The following is a 17,711-nucleotide window of genomic DNA, read 5'->3' on the forward strand; positions in this document are numbered from 1 at the left end:
CCAGAACAACTACTAAATAACCAGAAACCATACAGAACAGCTCCTGGAGTCATGTCAGTGACTGCACACACAGCGTACCCCAGACTGAACCATCTGAACCGGCTGCGAGCTTCCCCAGAACCATGAGATCCCCAAGCTATGGTGGCCAATGCCCCTCCCCCACAGGCTGCTTCCCAGAGGGGAAAGGAAACAGACTTTACCAGCAACAGGGGCTTATCCCAACCAAATGCCAATTGTGGATATAATTCACAAATTCTGACTACTAAAAATAGGCCCCCAGCTCAGGTGAACCTGATCAAAGCGGAGGTCACTCATTGGGCTAACGGAAAAAGAGGAATGAGGAGGAAATGGAGGTTTTTGTGGCTGTTTTCTATGGAGGCTTGGTTGCCTCTGGATTCAGTGGCGGGACTTCTTGGGTTGCAGCTGCCCCAGGCATAGGGAGAAATGGACTATATTCAGGGCTTGTTCCTACCTGTGCCTTCCCCAGGGGAGGGGTGAAGCCCAAATCAGGTGGAATCCCTCCCTCAAGGAATTCAGACACCAGGACTTGGCAATTTGAAGCCATTAAAACCAGCCTACAACCTCTCCTCTTTCTCCACCACATCCCCATCAGGGGGAGTCTGCCAAAGCTAAAGGTGCCACATCATCTTATGCTGGTGGGACCTGCAGACAGACAAGCACCACATACTGGGCAGGATAAGAAAAACAGAGCCCAGAGACTTCACAGGAAACTCTTTTAATCTGCTGGGTCTCACCCTCAGGGAAAACTGATGCAGGTGACTCCTTCGCCATGATAGGAGGCCAGTTTAGTCTGGGAAAACCCGGCTGGAGTCTAATACCTACATAGACCCTCTTAAGGTTGGGGTGAGGGGAAGCAGGGCAAGAAACAAGAAAAGAAGAACCAAAAAATTATCCTCTGCTAAACAAAACCTAGGCTAGGGGTCCAGAAAAAGCTGAACTGAATGTCAAACAGCAGATAGACAACAAATTCATGCAGCAAGAAAACCCTAGGTAAGAGAAGTGAAAGCAATCTCAAGAATAAACTAATTAAAGTAATTAAATGTCTAGACACCATCAAAAAATAACAAATCACACCAGGAAAATTAAAGATATGGTCCAGTCAAAGGAACAAACCAACAATTCAAATGAGATACAGGAGCTGAAACAATTAATTCAGAATATACGAACAGACATGGAAAACCTCATCAAAAACCAAATCAATGAATTGAGGGAGGACATGAAGAAGACAAGGAATGAACAAAAAGAAGAAATTGAAAGTCTGAAAAAAACAAATCACAGAATTTATGGGAATTAAAGGCACAGTAAAAGAGATGAAGAAAACAATGGAAACCTTCAATGGTAGATTTCAAGAGACAGAGGAAAGGATTAGTGAACTGGAGGATGGAACATCTGAAATCCAACAAGAAACAGAAACTATAGGGGAAAAAATAGAAAAATATGAGCAGGGACACAGGGAATTGAATGATAATATGAAGCACATGAACATATGTGTTGTGGGTGTCCCGGAAGGAGAAGAGAAGGGAAAAGGAGGAGAAAAACTAATGGAAGAATTTATCACTGAAACTTTCCCAACTCTTATGAAAGACCTAAATTTACAGATCCAAGAAGTGCAGCATACCCCAAAAAGAATAGATGCAAATAGATGTTCTCCAAGACACTTACTAATCAGAATGTCAGAGGTCAAAGAGAAAGAGAGGATCTTGAAAGCAGCAAGAGAAAAGCAATCCATCACATACAAGGAAAACCCAATAAGACTATGTGTAGATTTCTCAGCAGAAACCATGGAGGTGAGAAGACAGTAGGATCATATATTTAAATTACTGAAAGAGAAAAACTACCAATCAAGAATTCTATACCCAACAAAATTGTCCTTCAAGAATGAGGGAGAGGGCGGGCCGCGGTGGCTCAGCGGGCAAAGTGCTTGCCTGCTATGCCGGAGGACCTCGGTTCGATTCCCGGCCCCAGCCCATGTAACAAACAAACAAAATACAATAAAACAAGAAAATGTTTAAAGATGTTTCCCTTTCTTCCATCCTTCCTTCCTTCTCTCTGTCTTTCCTTCCCTTCCTCCCTCTTTAAAAAAAAAAAAAAAAGAATGAGGGAGAATTTAAAACATTTTCAGACAAAAACATCACTGAGAGAATTTGTGACCAAGAGACCAGCTCTGCAAGAAATGCTAAAGGGAGCACTAGAGACAGATATGAAAAAACAAAAGAAAGAGGTGTGGAGAAGAGTGTAGAAAGAAGGAAAATTAGATATGACATATAAAATCCAAAAGGCAAAATGGTAGAAGAAAGTACTACCCATATAGTAATAACACTAAATGTTAATGGATTGAACTCCCCAATCAAAAGACATAGATTGGCAGAATGGATTAAAAAACAGGATCCTTCTATATGCTATATACAGTAAACACATCTTAGACCCAAAGATAAGCATAGGTTGAAAGTGAAAGTTGGGAAAAGATGTTTCATGCAAACAACAACCAGAAAAGAGCAGGAGTAGCTATACTAATATCCAACAAAGTAGACTTCAAATGTAAAACAGTTAAAAGAGACAAAGAAGGATACTATGAACTAATAAAAGGAATAATTCAGCATGAAGACATAACAGTCATAAATATTTATGCACCGAACCAGAATGCCCCAAAATACATGAGGCAAACACTGCAAACACTGGAAAGGGAAATAGACACATCTACCATAATAGTTGGAGACTTCAATTCCCCATTCTCATCAATGGACAGAACATCTAGACAGAGGATCAATAAAGAAACAGAGAATTTGAATATTACAATAAATGAACTACACTTAACAGACATTTATAGGACATTACACCCCACAACAGCAGGATACACCTTTTTCTCAAGTGCTCATGGATCATTCTCAAAAATTGATGATATGCTGGGTCACAAAGCAAGTCTCAACAAATTTAAAAAGATTGAAATCAGGGAGTGGGGCGGGCACTGCACAGCATGAACACTGCAGGTGGGTGCGGTGCTGAGGAGGGTGCTGACCCTTCCTGCCTGCTTGCATGGAGTTGGGACCTCTGGAGTCTTGGCAGCCACCTTGACACATTTGAAGCAATGAGCCAATAATTACCAGCCACCATTCTTCTCCAGACTTCTTGCTGCATGAGTTCCTCCTCCAGAACAGCAACTAAAGAAACAGAAACAATACGAAACAGCTCCCGGAGCCACGACAGAGACCAAAAAGACAGCGTACCCCATTCTGGGACGGCTGAATGGGCAGGGAGAATCCGCTGCGGTGAGATACCCGAGGGGCACGCGTTTTCCCGGCCGGGGTGGCTGGCGACTGGGGTTCCCTCCATGCACGTGGCTCCCCTATCTGACTGGGAACATTGGATAGCGGGGCCCTCCTGCCACGCTTGGCATCTCAGGCCAGCTGGGCAATTTGGACCGGCACTCCCCCAAGCCGCGGTGGCCGGTGATCCCCCCTCCACGCGCAGTTTCCCTGGCCGACTGCAAGATTCGGATTGGCAAGTTAAAGGAGCCACAGCATCTTTTACTGGTGGGACCTGCAGACAGACAAGCACCACGAGTGCCACCTACTGGGCAGGAAAAGAAAAACAGAGCCCAGAGATTTCACAGAAAAACCTTTCAACCAGCCGGGTCCCACACCCAGGGAAATCTGATCAAATGCACAGACACCAGCAGAAAATAATGGATGATACTAGGAAAATTGAAGATATGGCCCAGTCAAAGGAACAAACCAATAGTTCAAATGAGATACAGGAGCTGAGACAACTAATGCTGAATATACAAACAGAAATGGAAAAACTCTTCAAAAACCAAATCAATAAATTGAGAGAGGACATGAAGAAGACATGGGCTGAACAAAAAGAAGAAATAGAAAATCTGAAAAAGCAAATCACAGAACTTATGGGAGTGAAGGACAGAGAATTAAAAATGGAAAAAACAATGGATACCTACAATGGTAGATGTAAAGAGACAGAAGCTACAATTAGTGAACTGGAGGATGGAACATCTGAATTCCAAAAAGAAACAGAAACTATAGGGAAAAGAATGGAAAAACTTGAGCAGGGGATCAGGGAACTGAATGACAATATGAAGTGCACAAATATACGTGTTGTGGGTGTCCCAGAAGGAGAAGAGAAGGGAAAGGGAGGAGAAAAACTAATGCAAGAAATTATCACTGAAAATTTCCCAACTCTTATGAAAGACCTAAAATTACAGATCGAAGAAGTGCAGTGCACCCCAAAGAGAATAGACCCAAATAGAAGTTCTCCAAGACACTTACTAGTTAGAATGTCAGAGGTCAAAGAGAAAGAGAGGATTTTGAAAGCAGCAAGAGAAAAACAATCTGTCACATACAAGGGAAACCCAATAAGACTATGTGTAGATTTCTCAGCAGAAACCATGGAAGCTAGAAGACAGTGGGATGATATATTTAAATTACTAAAAGAGAAAAACTGCCAACCAAGACTCCTATATCCAGCAAAATTGTCCTTCAAAAATGAAGGAGAAATTAAAACATTTATAGACAAAAAGTCACTGAGAGAATTTGTGACCAAGAGACCAGCTCTGCAAGAAATAGTAAAGGGAGCACTAGAGACAGATATGAAAAGACAGAAGAGAGAGGTATGGAGTAAAGTGTAGAAAGAAGGAAAATCAGATATGATATATATAATACAAAAGCCAAAATGGTAGAGGAAAATATTATCCAAACAGTAATAACACTAAAAGTTAATAGACTGAATTTCCCAATCAAAAGACATAGAATGGCAGAATGGATTATGACCCAGCAATACCACTGCTAGGTATCTACTCAAAGGACTTAAGGGCAAAGACACAGACGGACATTTGCACACCAGTGTTTATAGCAGCATTATCTACAATTGCAAAGAGATGGAAACAGCCAAAATGTCCATCAACAGATGAGTGACTAAACAAACTGTGGCGTATACCTACGATGGAATATTATGCAGCTTTAAGACAGACTAAACTTATGAAGCATGTAATAACATGGATGGACCTAGAGAACATTATGCAGAGTGAGTCTAGCCAAAAACTAAAGGACAAATACTGTATGGTCCCACTGATGTGAATTGACATTCGAGAATCAGCTTGGAATATATCATTGGTAACAGAGACCAGCAGGAGTTAGAAACAGGGTAAGATAATGGGTAATTGGAGCTGAAGGGATACAGACTGTGCAACAGGACTAGATACAAAAACTCAAAAATGGACAGCACAATAATACCTAAGTGTAATGTAACTATGTTGGAACACTGAATGAAGCTGCACCTGAAATATAGTTTTTTGTTTGTTTGTTTGTATCTTTTGTTTTTGTTTTTTCTTTTTCCTTTATATATATATATATATTTTATTAGTATTATAATTTTAATTCTCTTCTCTATATTAACATTCTATATCTTTTTCTGCTGTTTTGCTAGTTCTTTTCCTATATCGATGCAAATGTACTAAGAAATGATGATCATACATCTATGTGATGATACTAAGAATTACTGAGTGCATGTGTAGAATGGAATGATTTCTAAATGTTGTGTTAATTTTTTTGATTAATAAAAAAATTAAAAAAGATTGAAATCATACACAACACTTTCTCAGATCATAAAGTTACGAAGTTGGAAATCAATAATAGGCAGAGTGCCAGAAAATTCACAAATACATGGAGGCTCAACAACACACTCTTAAACAACCAGTGGGTCAAGGAAGAAATTAAAAGAGAAATCAGTAAATATCTTGAGGCAAATGAAAATGCAAACACAACATATCAAACCTTATGGGATGCAGGAAAGGCAGTGCTAAGAGCGAAATTTATTGCCCTAAATGCCCATATCAAAAAAGAAGAAAGGGCAAAAATTCAGGAATTTACTGTACACTTGAAAGAATTGGAAAAAGAACAGCAAACTACCCCAGAGCAAGCAAAAGGAAAAAAATAACAAAGATTAGAGCAAAAATAAATGAAATTGAGAATATGAAAACAATTGAGAAAATCAATAAAATCAGAAGCTGATTCTATGAGAAAATCAATAAGATTGATGGGCACTTAGCAAGATTAACAAAAAGAAGAAGAGAGAGGATGCAAATAAATAAGATCAGAAATGGAAGAGGAGACATAACAACTGACCCCACAGAAATAAAGGAGGTAATAACAGGATAATGTGAATAACTTTACACTAATAAATACAACAATGTAGATGAAATGGACAACTTCCTAAAAAGGCATGAACAACCAACTTTGACTCGAGAAGAAATAGATGACTGACGGAGAAATCATAAAACATTGCCAAACATGGCTGCCGTGCTCAACAAAACAATCACAAGTAAAGAAATTGAATAAGTCATTAAAAAGCTTCCCCAAAAGAAAAGTCCAGGACCAGACGGCTTCACATGTGAATTCTACCAAACATTCCAGAAAGAATTAGTACCAATCCTGCTCAAACTCTTCAAAATAATTGAAGTGGAGGGAAAGCCACCTAATTCATTCTATGGAGCCAACATCACCTTCATACCAAAACCAGGCAAAGATATTACAAAAAAAGAAAACTACAGACCAATCTCTCTAATGAATATAGATGAAAAAATCCTCAACAAAGCTCTAGCAAATCGAATCCAGCAACACATTAAAAGAATTATACATGATGACCAAGTAAGATTCATCCCAGGTATGCAAGGATGGTTCAACAAAAGAAAATCAAATATTGTAATACACCATATCAACAAATCAAAGCAGAAAATTCACATGATCATCTCAATTGATGCAGAGAAGGCATTTGACAAGATTCAACATTCTTTCCTGCTGAAAACACTTCAAAGGATAGGAATACAAAGGAACTTCCTTAAAATGATAGAGGGAATATGTGAAAAACCCACAGCTAATATCATCCTCAATGGGGGAAAACTGAAAACGTTCCCCCTAAGATCAGGAACAAGACAAGGATATCCACTTTCACCACTCTTATTCAACATTGTGTTGGAAGTTCTAGCCAGAGCAATTAGACAAGAAAAAGAAATACAAGGCATCAAAATTGGAAAGGAAGAAGTAAAACCATCACTGTTTGCAGATGATATGATATAATATATTGAAAACCCTGAAAAATCCACAGCAAAACTACTAGAGGTAATAAATGAGTACAGCAAAGTGGCAGGTTACAAGATCAACATTTAAAAATCTGCAGTGTTTCTATACACTAGTAATGAACAATCTGATGGGGAAATCAAAAACGAATTCCATTTACAATTGCCACTAAAAGAATAAAATACTTAGGAATAAATTTAACTAAAGAGACAAAAGACCTATACAAAGAAAACTACAAGAAACTGTTAAAAGAAATCACAGAAGACCTAAATAGGTGGAAGGGCATACCGTGTTCATGGATTGGAAGACTAAATATAGTTAAGATGTCAATTCTACCTAAATTGATTTACAGATTCAACGCAATACTAATCAAAATCCCAACAACTTACTTTTCAGAAATAGAAAAACCAATAAGCAAATTTATCTGGAAGGGCAGGGTGCCCCGAATTGCTAAAAGTATTTTGAGGAAAAAAAAATGAAGCTGGAGTTCTCATGCTGCCTGACTTTAAGGCATATTATGAAGCCACAGTGGTCAAAACAGTATAGTACTGGCATAACGATAGATATATTGACCAATGGAATTGAATAGAGTGCTCAGATATAGACCCTCTCATCTATGGACATTTGATCTTTGATAATGCAGTCAAGCCAACTCACCTGGGACAGAACAGTCTCTTCAATAAATGGTGCCTAGAGAACTAGATATCCATATGCAAAAGAATGAATGAGGACCCATATCTCACACGCTATACAAAAGTTAACTCAAAATGGATCAAAGATCTAAACATTAGGTCTAAGACCATAAAACAGTTAGAGGAAAATGTAGGGAAATATCTTATAAATCTTATAATTGGAGGCGGTTTTATAGACCTTACACCCAAAGCAAGAGCACTGAAGAAATAAATAAATAAATGGGAGCTCCTCAAAATTAAACACTTTTGTGCATAAAAGAACTTCATCAAGAATGTAGAAAGACAGCCTACACAATGGGAGACAATATTTGGAAACGACATATCAGACAAAGGTCTAGCATCCAGAATTTATAAAAAGATTGTTCAATTCAACAGCAAAAAGACAGCCAATCCAATTACAAAATGGGAAAAAGACTTGAACAGACACTTCTCAGAAGAGGAAATACAAATGGTCAAAAGGCACATGAAGAGATGCTCAACATTCCTGGCCATTAAAGAAATGCAAATCAAAACCACAATGAGATATCATCTCACACCCACCAGAATGGCCATTATCAACAAAACAGAAAATGACAAGTGCTGGAGAGGTCGTGGAGAAAGAGGCACACTTATTCACTGTTGGTGGGAATGTCAAATGGTGCAACTGCTGTGGAAGGCAGTTTGGTGGTTCCTCAAAAAGCTGAATATAGAATTGCCAAATGACCCAGCAATACCATTACTAGGTATCTACTCAGAGGACATAAGGGCAAAGACACAAATGGACATTTGCACACCAATGTTTATAGTGGCATTATTTACGATTGCAAAGAGATGGAAACAGCCAAAATGTGCATCAACAGACAGTTGGCTAAAGAAGCTGATATATACATACGATGGAATTATATGCAGCTCTAAGACAGAATAAACTAAGAGGTATGTAACAACATGGATGGACCTTGAGAACATTATGCTGAGTGAGACTAGCCAAAAACAAAAGGACAAATATTGTATGGTCTCACTGATATGAACTGACTGTAGTGAATAAACTTGGAATATTTCATTGGTAACAGAGACCATCAGGAGATAGAAATAGGGTAAGATATTGGGTAATTTGAGCTGAAGGGATACAGACTGTGCAACAGGACTGAATACAAAAACTCAGAAATGGACAGCACAATACTACCTAACTGTAATACAACTATGTTAAAACACTGAATGAAGCTGCATGTGAGAATGATAGAGGGAGGAAGGCTGGGGACATAAATGAAATCTGAAAGAAAGATAGATGTTAAAGATTGAGATGGTATAATCTAGGAATGCCTAGAGTGTATAATAATAGTGACTAAATGTACAAATTTTAAAAATGTTTTTGCATGAGGAAGAACAAAGGAATGTCATTATTGCAGGGTGCTGAAAATAGATGGTAATTAATATTTTAAAATGTCACCTTATGTATGAGACTAAAGCAAAAAATGTTTGTTACAAAATTTATATTTTGTCTTGTGCATTTCCTAATATAACTTATGTAGATAATTTGATTGAACACCATAAGTACGTGGTATCTCAGGTAGGACGTGAGATTTTGTTGGCTTGTCCAGAGTGATGCCCCGATGAATCCCAGAGTGATTTGATCAGTAAGTGGAAAAGTATTTGCAAAGCCCCCTTTGGGGAATGGTGAGAATGGGGAGAAATTCAACTTCCCCAAGTTGAATTCTTGGTATTCTCACAAGCAGTGTGGACAACCAAAGCTATAGACTGAGCCCCCAATCTTGGGGTTTGTTCTTATGAAACTTAACCCCACAAAAGATAGGTCAAGTATACTTAAAATTTAGGTCTAAGAGTCACCCCCAAGAGAGCTTCTTTTTTTGTTCAGATGTGACATCCCTTTTCGGCCAACACGACAAGCAATCTCACCACCCTCCCCCTGTCTATGTGGGACATGACTCCCAGGAGTGTGGACCTTCCTGGAACATGGGACAGAAATCCTAGAATGAGCTGAGATTCAGCATCAAGGGATTGAGAAAACCTTCTCGACCAAAAGGGGGAAGAGTGAAATGAGACAAAGTGTCAATAGCTGAGAGATTCCAAACAGCACCGAGAAGTTATCCTGGAGGTTATTCTTATGCATTAAGTAGATATCATCTTTTTATTCAAGATGTAGTGGAGAGGCTGGAGGGAACTGCCTGAAAATGTAGAGCTGTGTTCCAGTAGCCATATTTCTTGAGGATGATTGAATAATGATATGGCTGGCACAATGTGACTGTGTGATTGTGAAAACCTTGTCTCTGATTTTCCTTTATGTACCTTGTCAAGAAATGAGTAGAACATATGGAATAACATATGGAGCAAATGTTAAAATAAATTTAGTTTGAAATGCTAGTGATTAATGAAAGTGAGGGGTAAGGGGTATGGTATGTATAATCTTTTTTCTGTTATTGTTTTATTTCTTTTTCTGTTGTCTTTTTATTTCTTTTTCTGAATTGATGCAAATGGTCTAAGAAAGGATGATATGCAACTATGTGATGATATTGAGAATTACTGAATATATATGTAGAACAGAATTATATGTTAATGTTTTTGTTTGTTCTTAATTTTTTTAATTAATAAATAAATTTTTAAAAAAGACCTGAAAAAAAAAAAAGATGAGCCTGTAACAGCATATATGGGCAGGGAATCCTAGAACTCCCAGAAATTTTATTTTTATCTTGTAACTTTTATTTCATTCAAGAATCAAGAACTTTCATATTTACTAGTGCACCCCTCAAAATATGTATTCTGTGAATGTACATGAAGTTTGCACTCTTAGTAGTCATTGGAAAACTTAGCCAGAAGGAAGAAAATTTTCAAAGTGTGTAGATAAAGAATTTCTTGTTGATGGTTTAACTAACAGCTCTGATACATTGGCTAAATTCCTTAAGCAATGGTATATAAACAAGGAATAAAAATACAGGAAAACTCTGGACTGACCTTAGCAACTTTACAAATCACAGAAACTGCTCTAGGGTTAGAAAACAAAGTCAGTTTGGGAGAATCAGTAAAAACATACTCAGAAATTGTGCTAATGGGTGGAAAAATCTATATTTGATAGTCAGATACCCAAATATCTAGTATTTAGTCAATTAACAAATTATTATTGCACAAAATACTCATACATACTTCCTCAGTGTCCTCTGAAGGTATTAAAGTAACAATTGTATTGAAGTGAATTAATTTCTTTTGCCTATAAAATACCTCACATTATTTGGGAGTGGACCATTGCATTAAAAAGTGATGCCAAAGTTTGTGGGACAAAAATAAAATGAAAATAGAATGAACACTGTAGTTGGGATGAACCACACTTTTGATAAGATTAAAGGCCAGTTATATGGAATTGGTTTGATTGATTCATTCACTCAGGACTCATGGTGCAGAAAACCATTTCCAAAGCAATATCACAAACATCAAGAATGTTCAGACACTCCTTACTACCTACACACAAAGTTTACTAAAAAGGAGAAAATATCTAGTGTCCTTACCCAGAATTGTCCTTTGGTGTGTAGCAGTCAAAAAAAGAAACTCAGTACATTTAGAATTAATGAAGTCAAGTCAGAAAAGACCCAGATATTTCTTATTAATTGTGACATTTGAAAACTACCACTCACAGAGAAGGAAGAAATCTATAATGTTCTCAATATATTTTTTCATAAATGATCATAATAAATATCCTGCCTGTGACACCATGCTGCAGGTTGGATGAGAGAGAGAGGAGGGAAAGATCTTTGTGCTGGTTTGAAAGGATGTATGTACCCTAGAAAAACCATGTTTTAATTCTAATCCCATTTTGTAAAGGCAGTAGTTCCTTCTAATCCCTATTCAGCACTGTATGTTTGAATCTGTAATTAGATCATCTCCCTGGAAATGTGACTCAATTAAGAGTGGTTGTTAAACTGGTTAGGTGGAAACGTGTCTTCACCCACTCAGGTGGGTCTTGATTAGTTCATGGGAATCCTATAAAAGAGGAAACATTTTCAAGAAAGTGAGAGAGTCTGAGAAAGCAGAGAATGACATGGCCACAAGAAGCAGAGAGTCCACCAGCCAGTGACCTGTGGAGATGAAGAAGGAAAATGCCTCCCAGGGAGTTTCATGAAACAGGAAGCCAGGAGAAGAAGCTAGCAGATGATGTTGTGTTTGCACTTGAGAGAGAAACCCTGAATTTTATCAGCATTCTTCAACCAAGTTATCTTTCCCTGGATGCCTTAGATTGGACATCTCTATAGACTTGCTTTAATTTGGACGTTTCCATGGCCTAGAAACTGTTAACTTGCAAGTTATTAAATTTCCCTTTTTAAAAGCCATTCCATTACAGTATGTTGCATTCCAGCAGCTAGCAAACTAGAACAGCCTTCAAGACTGAGTATTTCTGAATTCAAGTTTCTGGAAACTGATTATCAAGGGAAAGCTGGAATGACGGGAATTCTTTTCCTAATGGGAGGAAATATTGAAGGCATTTGGTTTTATTTTTACAAAATCTTAAAACGTAATGAAATGCAGGAAGGGTTCAGAGTAGTTGTTGACCATTTACTTTGTACTCACCTCCTCTTCCTCCCTTTTGAAAATTCCAAGAACAGGACACTTAGTATATTGATTACAAGCAATGTGAGAAGATGGCAGATTGGGAAGCCCCTGGAATCAGTCCCTCCACCAAAGCAGCTATTGAACTAGCAGGAAATATCTGAACCAAATACTTTGAAATTACAGAGTCTGCAGGAATGTAGTACACACCCGGTGATGAGCAGAAGGAAGAGGCTGGCAAATTGCCTTAAAGGCCTGCAATTTTTATCCTCCCTATAGCAGAGACCAACTCCCTCCCCCAGCCCTGTGGCCAACAGCAGTGCTGACTGGACATCTGGCACCTGGTTCATCTTCTTGGTGCCAGGTTGGGACTTAAAGATTTCATCACAAAAACACTGGGGATGTGTGTCTATACTTTCATCAACTACTTCAGATTGCTGAGGGCTGGTTCTGAGAGGGGCCATTTTTCAAATCCCACATTAGCAAAGCCTACAGAGGAATTCTAAAGACAGTAACCTTCCTCAAACTACAGAAAAAAGTAAGAGGGCTGCATTCTTCCACTACCCATTTCATGTTCCCTTTACCCTCAGCAAGCACTTCAGCTGGCCACTGTTCTTTGCCTGGTGGGGTGACCCAAATCTTCATTCCTGAAGTTTCAGACCCATTAGTAGTCCTGCATGGATTGGGCTGTTGCAGTTTTCCATTGATTTTAATCACAGGGGATGGCAGTACTAAAACAAGACCTAGGGGATTCCCTATATTCCAAGAAAACTCTTCTCTGCCTCCATTGTTTAACTGCCGTCCTATTTCCCCCTGAGAGTTAGGGTCAATCACCCCAGACAATAATGCAATCCTTTTCTTGGCTTGTTGATCCAGGGGCATGAGTGGCCCAAAGTGACCAGGTGGCAGTCTTACATACCAGTTCAATGGAATCATTGTTTCTCCTGGTGGAAGCACTCCCCCTTTTGGAACTAAAACCTGTAGACAAACAGAGCTCAGGGTCACAGGGACAGGAAGAAAATACCCCTAGTGGATCACTAGGGGTAACAGTGAGTGGTGCCACTCCCAATTCAACCCCTTGGTTTCTGGACCCATGAATCCTGGCTAGGGGAGAAAAAGCACCATATAGTGGACACTGACTCAGAACATACACAGCTTCCTGGAGAACATTACCCAAGCTCTTCAAAGTATTGCCACCTAGTTGGCACCATAATTGAGTTTTCAAAAGGCCATTCCACTGTTCTATCAATCCAGCTGCTTCTGGATGATGGGGAACATGGTAAGACCAGAGAATTGCTGAGCATGTGCCCATTCCCACACTACATTGTGGTGAAGTGTGTTCCTTGATCAGAATCAATGCTATGTGGAATACCACGACGATGGATAAGGCATTCTATAAGCACACAGATGTTAGTTTTGGCAGAAGCATTGTGTGCAGGGAAAGCAAACCCATATCCAGAGTATGTGTCTATTCCAGTTAGATCAAATCACTGCCCCTTCCATGAAGGGAGTGATCCAATGTAATCAACCTGCCACCATGTAGCTGGCTCGTCACCTCAGGGAATTGTGCCATAGCGGGGGCTGAGTGTGGGTCTCTGCTGCTGGCAGATTGGGCACTCAGCAGTGGCTGTAGCCAAGTCAGCCTTGGTGAGTGGAAATCCATATGGCTGAGCCCATGTATAACCTCCATCCCTATTGTCATGACCACTTTGTTTATGAGCCCATTGGGTAATGACAGAAGTTGCTGGGCAAAGAGGCTGACTAGTATCCAAAGGGCAGGTCATCTTGTCCACTTGACTGTTAAAACCTTCGTCTGCTGAAATCACCCTCTGGTGCACAAACACATGGGACACAAATATCTTCATGTTTTTATCCCACTCAGAAAGGTCTATCCACATACTTCTTCCCCAGACCCCTTTCTCACCAATTTTCCAATTATGGTCTTTCCAAGTCCCTGACCATCCAGCCAAAACATTAGCAACAGCCCATGAGTCAGATTACAAATGCACCTCTGGCCAGTTTTCCTTCCAAGCAAAATGAACAACCAGGTGCACTGCTCGATGTTCTGCCCACTGAGAGGATTTTCCCTCACCACTATCCTTCAAGGATACCCCAGAAAAGGGTTGCAGTGCTGCAATGTCCGCTTTTGTTGGTACCTGCATATCATACTGAACCATCTGTAAACCAGGCCCAGAAAAAGTTTTCTCTTTCTTAGTCAGTTCACTGTAAGGAACTCACCAAGAGGCCATAGTTCTGGCCTGGGAAAGAGAAGGTAATGTGGTAGGAATGGAGACCATGGGCATTTGGGCCACTTCTTCATGTAACTTATTTATGCCTTCAGAACCTGTTCTGGCCCTATCTCATATATACCCAACTTAATGGCTTGGTGGGTCAGACAACACCCAGTTCATGATAAGCAACTCAGGTATCATGATAACTTGGTGGCCCATGCTTAAGTGTTCAGTCAGTACTAAGGCCCAGTAGCAGGCCAAAAGCTGTTTCTCAAAAGGAGAGTAGTTATTTGCAGATGATGGTAAGGCTTTGTTCCAAAATCCTAAGGGTCTGCATTGTGATTCTCCTATAGGGGCCTGCTAAAGGCTCCAGAAAGCATCTCTATTTGTAACTGACACTTCCAGCACCATTGGATCTGCTGGATCATATGGCCTAAGAGGCAGACTAGCTTGTACAGCAGCCTGGATCTGCTGCAGAGCAGAGTCTCCTCTTGTTCAGGTTCCCACTCAAAATTAGTAGGTTTTCTGGTCACTGGATAAATGGGCTGGAGTAGCACACCCAAATGAGGAATATGTTGGTTGCCAAAATCCAAGGAGATGTTGTGCCTCTTTTTTGGTCATAGGAGAGGCCAGATGCAGCAACTTATCCTTCACCTTAGAAGGGATATCTTGACATGCCCCATACCACTGGACACCTAGAAATTTCACTCAGGTGTAAAGCTCCTGTATTTTTCTTGGATTTATTTCCCATCCTCTGACATGCAAATGCCTTACCAGTAAGTCTAGAGTATTCCTACTTCTTGCTCATTAGGACCAATCAACATGATATCTTCAATGTAATGGATCAGTGTGATGTGTTGTGAAAGGGAGAAACGCCCTAGGTCCCTGCAGAAAAGATTATTATATAGGGCTGGAGTGTTGATATACCCCTGAGGTAGGACAGTGAAAGTATATTGCTGATCTTGCCAGCTGACAGCAAGCTGTTTCTGGTGGTCCTTACTAATAGCTATTGAGAAAAAAGCATTTGCCAGATCAACAGCTGCATACAGGTTCCAGGGGATGTACTGATTTGCTCAAGCAATGATACCACATCTGAAACAGCTGCTGCAATGGGAGTTACCTCCTGGTTGAGATTACAATCATCCACTGTCATCCTCCAAGATCTGTACAGGTCAAATAGGAGAGTTGAATGGGGATGTAGTGGGAATCACCACCCCTGCATCCTTCAAGTCCTTTAGAGTGGCAGTAATCTCTGCAATCTCTCAAGGAATCCAATATTGCTTCTGATTTACTATTTTGCTCAGTGGGACAGTTCTAGTAGCTTCCACTTGGTCTTTCCCACCATAATAGCCTTCATTGCATGAGTTAGAGAGCCAATGTGGGGATTTTGACAGTTGCTCAGTATGTCTATACCAATTATACATTCTGGAACTGGGGAAATAACTGCAGAGTGAGTCCAGGGGCCCATTGGACCCACTGTGAGATGGACCTGAGCTAAAACACTGTTGATCATCTGGCCTTCATAAGCCCCCATTCTGGCTGGTGGACCAGAGTGACATTTTTGGTCCCCTGGAATTAGTGTCACTTCTGAACCAGTGTCTAATAATCCCCAAAATATCTGATCATTTCCTTTTCCCCAATGCACAGTTACCCTGGTAAAAGGTCATCAGGCTCCTTGGGGAAGGCTTGAAGGAAGAATAACAGTATAAATTTGTGGCAGTGTGACAAGGTTCTCCCCCAAGGGGACCTGGCATCCCCTTCATTCAAGGGGCTCTGGGTCTGTAAACTGTCTCAAGCCTGCAAATTGATTAAGGGGCCATGATTTTGTGTTTTTGTAATTCAGATTAGATTTCTGTTCACTTGACCTAAAACTTTTTTGTTTATCCAGCTCAAACAAGAATTTAGTAGACTGTCCTTCTATTGTATTTCTAGGTACTCCATGATTTACTAGCCAATGCCACAAATCTCTGTGAGTCATATAATTTTGATGCTTGCTTTGAGTTTGCTGTCTATTATAATAGCCACATCTACCCTGTCTTTGGTAATTAAGTGCTGCCACCTGGCTTCTGCCAACTCAGGATCCACCATCCCCATTGTGTTTAAGGATTCCAGCTCATGACAGCCATTCCTACAGTAATATCTGACCTACAGAGAAGGTAGGTCAGATATACCTACCTAGCAATTTATTTCTCACTGTTCTGGTAAAAGGTGCATCCTCTGGACAATTCTGGGATGTAAGAGCAGACTTTGCATGATAAATGCACTCTAACATTCCAATCTCTCTAAGCCCTTGGATCCTCTCATCTACATTGTACCAGGGCAGTTCTGGTATTTCAACCGCAGGTAATGTCAGCCACCTTTTGATCCATGTTACAACCAACCATCCAAACAAACTGTTGATACCTTTCCTAACCCCTCAAGCTATAACATTGAATGCAGAATCTCTGCTTAGTGGGCCCATATCAATAAATTCAGCCTGATCCAGCCTTATATTTCTCCCACCATTATCCCACACCCTTAAAATCCATTGTCACACATACTCCCCTGATTTCTGTCTATATAAATTATAAAATTCACACAGTTTTTTTGTAGTATAATGTGCCTCCTCATGTGTGATACTCTGTACCTCACCTATAGGGGCCTGTTAGGACTTTAGTCTAGTTATAGATCTGGAAGTTATGAGGGGTGGTGGGGGTGAATCATGAAAAGAATTAGAAATATCTTCCAAACCATTTGCTTCAGGGCATTCATTTGCAGTTTCATCTGGTGAAACAGGATTAGTCACTCTAGAGCTAATCCCTTCAGGAGGAGGTTGGGTGGCCAACTCTTCAGGGCTGGCTGGTAGTGGGGCAACCATGTCCTCAGGGCAGACTATTACAGGGTTATCTAGAGAAGGCTCAGCATGACCTAGGGTTTCAACCTCACCCCCAACATCATTATCAATTCATATGTCACCATCCCATTTTTCAGGGTCCCCCTCCTTTCCAATCAATGCCCTCACTTTAATGGCAGACACCATGAAACATTGAGATTTGAGTTTATGTTGAAACCTAAGAATTCAACAATAAGACTCAGAGTTTGATTTTCAGAAATCTAAAGTGTACAGCTACAGGAAATAATTTTCTTTTAGTATACTCATAGAAACTTCTCCA

This window comes from Tamandua tetradactyla, chromosome 24, assembly GCF_023851605.1.
Source record: "Tamandua tetradactyla isolate mTamTet1 chromosome 24, mTamTet1.pri, whole genome shotgun sequence".
Taxonomy (NCBI): domain Eukaryota; kingdom Metazoa; phylum Chordata; class Mammalia; order Pilosa; family Myrmecophagidae; genus Tamandua; species Tamandua tetradactyla.